The sequence below is a fragment of the Medicago sativa genome, chromosome 3, assembly GCF_051527215.1.
Source record: "Medicago sativa cultivar Bolivia chromosome 3, Bolivia_mono, whole genome shotgun sequence".
Lineage (NCBI taxonomy): Eukaryota > Viridiplantae > Streptophyta > Magnoliopsida > Fabales > Fabaceae > Medicago > Medicago sativa.
Window position 1 is genome coordinate 44,479,175 of NC_140751.1, and position 7,612 is coordinate 44,486,786.

The 7,612-nt window shown below is 33.9% G+C and overlaps 1 long non-coding RNA gene across 1 annotated transcript; it reads right to left on the minus strand.

Annotated features, from left to right (window-relative positions):
• Positions 1-1,219: 1,219 nt before the first annotated feature.
• Positions 1,220-3,175, minus strand: LOC146937640 (uncharacterized). Its single transcript, XR_015030992.1, has 2 exons — positions 3,082-3,175; positions 1,220-1,498 (listed from the first exon to the last, which is right to left on the minus strand). It is a non-coding gene; the product is annotated as an uncharacterized LOC146937640 (long non-coding RNA).
• Positions 3,176-7,612: the final 4,437 nt, after the last annotated feature.

A 7,612-nucleotide genomic window follows, 5' to 3' on the forward strand; every position in this document is an offset into this window, starting at 1 on the left:
TTGAAGATCGAAACTTTATGTGTCCCAAGGTTTGCTAGACTATTCTCATGTTTCGCAAACCTTGTCTAAATTCACTTGATCGGATATCAAAGCTCCGCGTTCGCTTTATGAATTGATATCTGTGATGATGAATTAACCATTATCAAACCCTCCGCGTTCGCTTCCACAGTTTGATAATAATTAATTCATGTTAAAACGGTGAATTTAGATTAGGAATTAGGGTAACAATTAATTAAGGTTTAAGACTTGGCTTGATCCGGATTACGTCATTAGACTTATCCAACGATCCCAAGACAAAGAAGTCTACTCACTCATGTTCATCGTAGACATGGGGGAAGAAGAGAGAATGCGATAAAAGTAAATTGCAAAGGAAGTAAAAGGAAATAAAGACTTTATTGAAATAGCAATTGAAATAAACAAAGTAAAACGTCCTTGTTTATGGTGGAGAGCTACTCTATTTATAGCTTTACAATCGACTTAGAAACTAAGCAACTAAAAGGGTAAAACAGTAAAGCTGCAACAGGGTAACTTGGGCCCGAAGAAAAAGCAGCAAAAGAGGCTCTGGGAGGTGGCACGGCCGTGCCACATGTTGGCACTGGCCGTGCCAAGCTTCTGACTTGGTGGGAACATATTTTTGTCCCGTATCTTCGTATTCTTGCGCTGTATTTGTTCCAGTCCTCTTTCTTTTGCTCCAAGACACCTTCCACCATATATTTATTCCTAAAATAAAATAAAACACAATTTGAAGTAAAATATTCTAAACTAAAATAAAATGCAATAAAATAAAATCAAATCTAAAATAAAACTAAACTAAATAAGGCAATAATTAATACTATCTATGACTCATCAATATGAACATGGTTAAATTCCAACCAATTCATACCTAGTATCACATCCATCCCACTCAACGGCAAACATACTAAGTCCATTGCAAAATCTCTACCAAACATCGATAAAGGACACTTCAAGCATACTAGAGAAGTAGTCACCGAACCCTTAGCCGGTGTTTCGATAACCATTGATTAGGAAAAATATTACAACGACAATATTCAACCGTCAGACGACACAAACGACTCAACTACTTGGCCGGACGGACCAACCTGCCCTGATACCAATTGCAACACCCCATTTTCCTAACATATAAATATTATAAAATAAATCAGAGTTCATCACAATTAGGATGCCACATTTCGTTCTTCAAAATATCATTAAATATAAATAGAGTTAAAATCCACTCTTTATTTAAAACAACTGCTGTCAATAATTTCAAATATGTCACAGCGGGAAAATTATTAAATGTTTAAACAATATTTGGCACTAAAGGACTCAACGTCATCAACATAATTAATTCCATCTAAAAATGGTCCAACAATAATTTATGAAAAGAATACGTAACAATGGAAAATCAAATATAATTAATCCCCGTCCCGTTACGTATCTGAGCGACTCCTAAGACGACATGAAGAATCAACTCACATCAGCGGTTACTCCTGGTTATCTGCACGTTACCCACGTAGAGGCAACATTCAAACAGAAGGGGTGAGATTTCACATTCAATAATAATAAGCATATATTTCATTAAAAGAATTTAACAACATAAATCAACAATAGTACATCAGCAACATTACTTCACATAACTTCAACAACAATTCATCAACAAAACTTCGCTAAACAACGCGACAACAATGACTTGACAATTCAACAACAACGACTCAACAATGCAACAACAATGACTCAACAAATGCAATATGCATGTGGTACCATCAGAGCATCAAACTCTCTTCGCTAATGTCGTAATTCGACTTGACAGGCTACAACCCCCTTCGCTTAAAATTAACGGAGCTACAGATCCCTTTGCTAATGTCATAATTCGACATGTCAGGCTACAACCCCCTTCGCTTAAAATGATTATGTATTTACACAACCAATGCAACAACAACGACTTCACTTTATGACTTCATAATTCATCAATCATGAACAACATTATATAACATCATATTCAACACCTAATAATCATTCACATATCTTCATTTAATCATATCAAACTATCCACAAAAGATTTGCCAAGTATTTGGTTTTAAGGATCATTTTCGACAAAGTTCGTCTTTTATTTTACAACTTTAAAATAATTGAAACAAATAAACTAAGACCAAGCAACTAGGATCCAATGCCTCAACTATGGATACACCTAGACCACATATGAGTGCAGTAGAGTATACATGTGTGTTTCATCGGCTAAATACAATAGAATTGTAAAATTCACCAAGTTCGACTCATAGTATCATTTTACAAAACCAATTTACTTTCAAAACAAAACCAAGTTAGATTCATCACATCATAGGTTAAATACTCTTAAACACCTTAATTGAACTCCTAACACACACATTTTGGAGTTTGGAAACAAACCATAGGGTTTCAGGTTGACTTGGAAATAGTTATGCTAAGTGTCCTTAAAATTTCTCCAAGACCTACTTGGAGTGTTTCCATCATAACTCAAAATCTAAAATCCACTTTCAAGTCAAACCAAAGCCACTGGAAAGCTAACAACATTATCTAAAACTTTCATGTTTTCACCAAAAGCCAATTCAAATCAGAAATGTGTGAAAAAGACGCAAGAATGCGAAACAGGGCATGCTGTCAGACATGTAGCTCTCGGGAAAACTCAATCTTTCACCCCAAAATCCCAATTTTGAATCCCCTAAGCCCAAATTTGGTCCCAAAGTTTTTTTAAACGTTTCTGAACATGAAAAGACACTCAAATCCATATAAAACTTAAACCAAAACATCCTTTCAACAAAAATCACCATTTGACCCATTTTTCATGAAAACCTTCAAGAACAATACAAATTCATAGCAAGCTCTATGATTATGATTACCCATGGCATCAATCATCATCAACAACATCTCATAACAACAACAGCAGCATTTAATCATGAATTCATTGAATTATCTACTTTTTCAACAATCAATTCCAAATCAAAACCTAATTTCTCTAATCATCAAAATCAGACAACAACAATCATGTTAAACCCCACTTCAGAATTATAAACCCATTATTAGAGAAGCTAGTCCCACCCTTACCTTAGATTGGTTGAATTCGAACTCTACAAGCTTGCTCCTCTTCTCTTCTCTAACTTCTCACTTTCTCCCTTTTTCTCCCAAAAGCAGTTTCTACTGTATTCTGACTTTCTAATTTTCTATTCTTAACTTAGATTTTCTCCCTTATTACCATTCTGCCCCTCAACCTCAATATTCTATTTTAATTAATAATTCTTCCACTAAATAAAGCTCATAATAACTACTAATAAATACCAACATATAACATATCACAAATATTTAAATAAATTATATTAAAAGACACTAAAACTCAATAAAATAAATAAATAATAAATTAGGGCGTTACATTTTTTAGAAGCCTATTTAGCTTAAAAGGTCAGGCCGCAGGCTATTCAAAAAGCCTCTTAAGCTTATTAGGCCGGCCTATTTAAGTAAATATGAATAATATTATTTATTATTATATTATATTTTGTACTTTGAATTAAAATATAAATTTGTTAACTTTTTCAATAATTTTAGCTTATTAATATACATTAATTTTTCGCATATATAAATGTATTATTATAAACTAGAATTAAAATGTCCTCGTGAGCTTAGCTCAGTTGGCATGGACAATGCATAAAAATATGCAAGTACCGGGGTTCAAACCCCGGCCACCACAAAAAAAAAAAACTAGAATTGAAATATGATACAATATATAGTCAAATTATGATATAGTCAAATTATGTAAAACTCACGTTTAATCTGATTGATCTATTAGTTCGCAAGTCTATTTAAACTTAGATCACATTGCTTATTTAAAGATGTTCATATGACATAGACTTTTAAACAGGCTAGCAGGCCGTAACAGGCTTTTAGAAGGCTAGGCTCAGGCCTAAAAAGTAAGCCTATGACAGGCTGCATGCCAAGCTTAGACCTTAAAAAAATTTGACAGGCCAGGCTTAGGCCTTGCAAAGCCTAGCTCGGCCTAGCCTATTCCCATCCCTAATTGAAAACCTAGCTCGGCCTAGCCTATTCCCATCCCTAATTGAAAGTTGCATTTCCTATACATGATTGCATCGATAGGAAGGAAAATGTGACGGTAATATTTAGCGACTATTATAATAAGAAGGCTTAAATATATATTTCGTCTTTGCAAATATAGGTCATTTGAATTATCGTTACTAAAGTTATTAATCCTTCCAATCTGCCACTACAAATATTAATCATTTGAAAAATGGTACTAATTACATCTGATTATTAACTTCATGGACGAAAATTAAAATGACCTATATTTGCAGGGACGAAAGACCTGTTTAAGCCTAATAAGAATGTGAAGTTGCATTTAGTTATCAATATTATTAGTACTTCGGTTGATAATAGTAATATAATTGTAAATAATATAAATAATTAAATTTCACAATTGATTACTTTTTATTTTGAAAGAAAGAGTTTTTATTACTTAAATTGGAATAGATTTTTTTTCCCTAATATAAAGTAATATAAATAATTAAATTTCACAATCAATTACTTTTTATTTTGAAAGAAATAATTTTTATTACTTAAATTGGCATAGTTATATTTTTTTTCTAATATAAATGTCATTGATTTTTTTAATGGAAACCGTAGTTGACATTGATTTATATTTTTAACACAAACACTAATACATTTAAAATTAAATTTCCTTAAAAAAAAAAAAAGAAAATGTATGTAAAAAATACTATATCCTACCTGCACATGACTCCTCAATCCTCACCCACACATTTTATATTTATTTTATTTTTTCTTTATTCCTTTAACTCACCACACAAACAAATTAAACACATTGAATTTTACTTTTCTCGCTCTTCCTCCTCACTTATCAGAACGTTCTCCCTTCTCCAAACAAACCCTAGCCACCTCTCTTCTTCTTTCATGGGCTGTGGCCGCGCCCCACCACCATTTGGCCTCCAATGTCCATTACACACTACCATTCTCACTATATCATCTTTTATTTTCCTCTCATATGTTCCTTTTTTCAAAACCATAATACTGACACTATAGCACTCCCGCCAAAACACCATTTTTGACCATTTTCGATCTCATGCATGGAGTTTAGCATAGCATGAAGGTGAGAAAAACACAAGAAGGGGGGGTTGAATTGTGTTTTTGGAAAATTCTTCGTTTCTCCTAAAAACTGAACACGCTGATCAGCAGCTAAGTGATACCGCTTCTGAAGTGATAATCAGAATCTGAACGCAGCGGAATAAAACATAGAGAGAGAAGAAGAAAGACACAAAGCAATTATACTGGTTCCTTCCACAATCCGGAAGTAGTCCATTCCCCCTTGCACTTCCAAGGAGATTTCATTAAATGTAATATCAGATTACAATTGCTCAAGAACACAGCAAGAGACTTCCTTTGCTCAAGCACACTTTGCAATAGTCTTCCTATGCTCAAGAATACAATCAAGAGACTTCTATGCTCAAGCACAACTGCAAGAGACTTCTAAACAAAATTACACAGAAAATTGTTTAAGGTTGAACACTTGATATACAATCAGAGGTGCTCACAATACAAAACAGAGACAGACTCTAATACTTAAGAATTTCTAAGATAAAACTTGAGACACAGAAATTCTAAGTGAATGCAAAACAATTTCAGCAGAGGTTTGGCACTTGTAAAAATGTTGAGAGTCTTTCGTTCAGCATTACCAAATCTCTAAGTTTTCACTCCTTTATATAGAGGTGTGAAAGAGACGTTGTGAAATTGCCAGCACATCTAAGAGTCGTTGTTGAAGCTTGATCTTTCACCAATGATCTTTTGCCTGATTTGGTTGTTGTCCTATGAAGAACAAATTTGAAATCCATTCCTTATCCAAAGGAACATCTTTGCAGGCGAAGCCGTATTCTAGAGCTGTTTTCTTGTCTTGTAGTGTGGACACAAAACAGAGTAGTGGAGAAGGTGGTTGTACAGTTCGTACAATAGTACAATGTCAACGCTTTCATCCAAATTGCAAGCACATGCCTTCAAACACCGTTGAAATGACCGTTGCAATGTTCCACTAATCTTCTGCTGTCCTTTGATGAATTTCGATCCATGAAACAGCTCTTGAATCCTTGAATTTCGTAAATTCAGTTGATCTTCAGCTTCTGGTGAAAATGGCTTCTGATGAGGCAGCTTCTGATGTTGTAGCTTCTGATGATGACGTGGTGCTTCAGGACTTCCAATCTTCCGGAGCACTAGTCTTCAGGAGCACTATTCTTCAGGAGCGCTTTACTCTCTTCAGGAGCAGCTTGACTTCAGGAGCGCTTTTTATCTTCAGGAGCATATTGCCTTCAGGAGCGTCTAAGCTTCAATTTGTTGATTCCTTTTTCTCTTTATTTGTTCTTCAGTACCAATAAATGATGTAAACAAAATTTAACTATGGTCCTGTACACTTGAAAAAATATTAGCTAGTCCAATTTACAATTTTTAATACCTTGTTATCATCAAAACTCTTTAAGGTTCATTGTTAAACACATTTTGTTCCAACAATCTCCCCCTTTTTGATGATGACAAACAATAGTATTTAAAATTGATAAATTGTTGTTAATATAATTAACGAGTTGACTTTTGGGGTTCTGAGGTTTGTAAGCTCAGAGTCTGAGGTTTGTAAGCTCTAACTCCCCCTGAGTCTGATAGTCTTTAAGGTAAGGTTTGTAAGCTCCCCCTAAGTTCTATCCAGGTTAATTAAATTCATTTTACGCACAATAATAATATCAGAGCTTAAAATTGAAAGAATTATCTTAAGGATACGAAGAATGGTTCAATTAATTTTATTTGAAATTTGATACTCCCGCTTTTTGATACACCCCTTTTTAGGTAAAACAAACAGATAGAAGTTTTTCAAAATTTTCAAATATTATTAATGGGGCTCAGAGCCTTTAAATACTATCACATATACTCCCCCTTTTGTCATTAACAAAAAGAAATAAACGAAAAGAAGAGATGAGAAAAACATAGAATAAAGGATCAGAGTATTATATAAGCATATTAACCATCTTCTCAAAAGAAAATAAACTAAACAGAGCATATCAATCAATATAATCAGAGCAAAAATTAATACACACAAGATATAAATAGTTAAAGATATTCAGAAGCGAAAAGAGTTCAGAAGCATATATAGTCAGAAGTGAAAACTAAGTCAGAAACAGAAATGAACAAAGTACATCAGAAGCATAAAGAAACGAAAACAAGCTTAAGGTGTGCAACTACAAGTTTGGCTTATTTTAGCTCTCTAAAATCTTCTTCAGAATCTCTTGAGTTTCAGCATATTTCTGATTCATTTCTGACTTGTTCTTCTCTTCCCTAATTCTAGCTTGTTCCATTTCAGCTTCAATTCTCAATAGCTTCAGATCCTGCTCTTGTAGCTTCTGCTCCAATTCCTTATTCCTTTCCTTCAGCACCTTGTTCTCCTGAACTAGAACCAGGTCAGGTGCAGCATTCTTTAGATTTATCTTTGAAAGGAATGACAAGTCCAGATCCTTTGGGTGAATGTAGTTGGGAAGAAAATCTTCAGGTTCTCTTCCTCTGATGCTTAGTGGATTCTTCACCC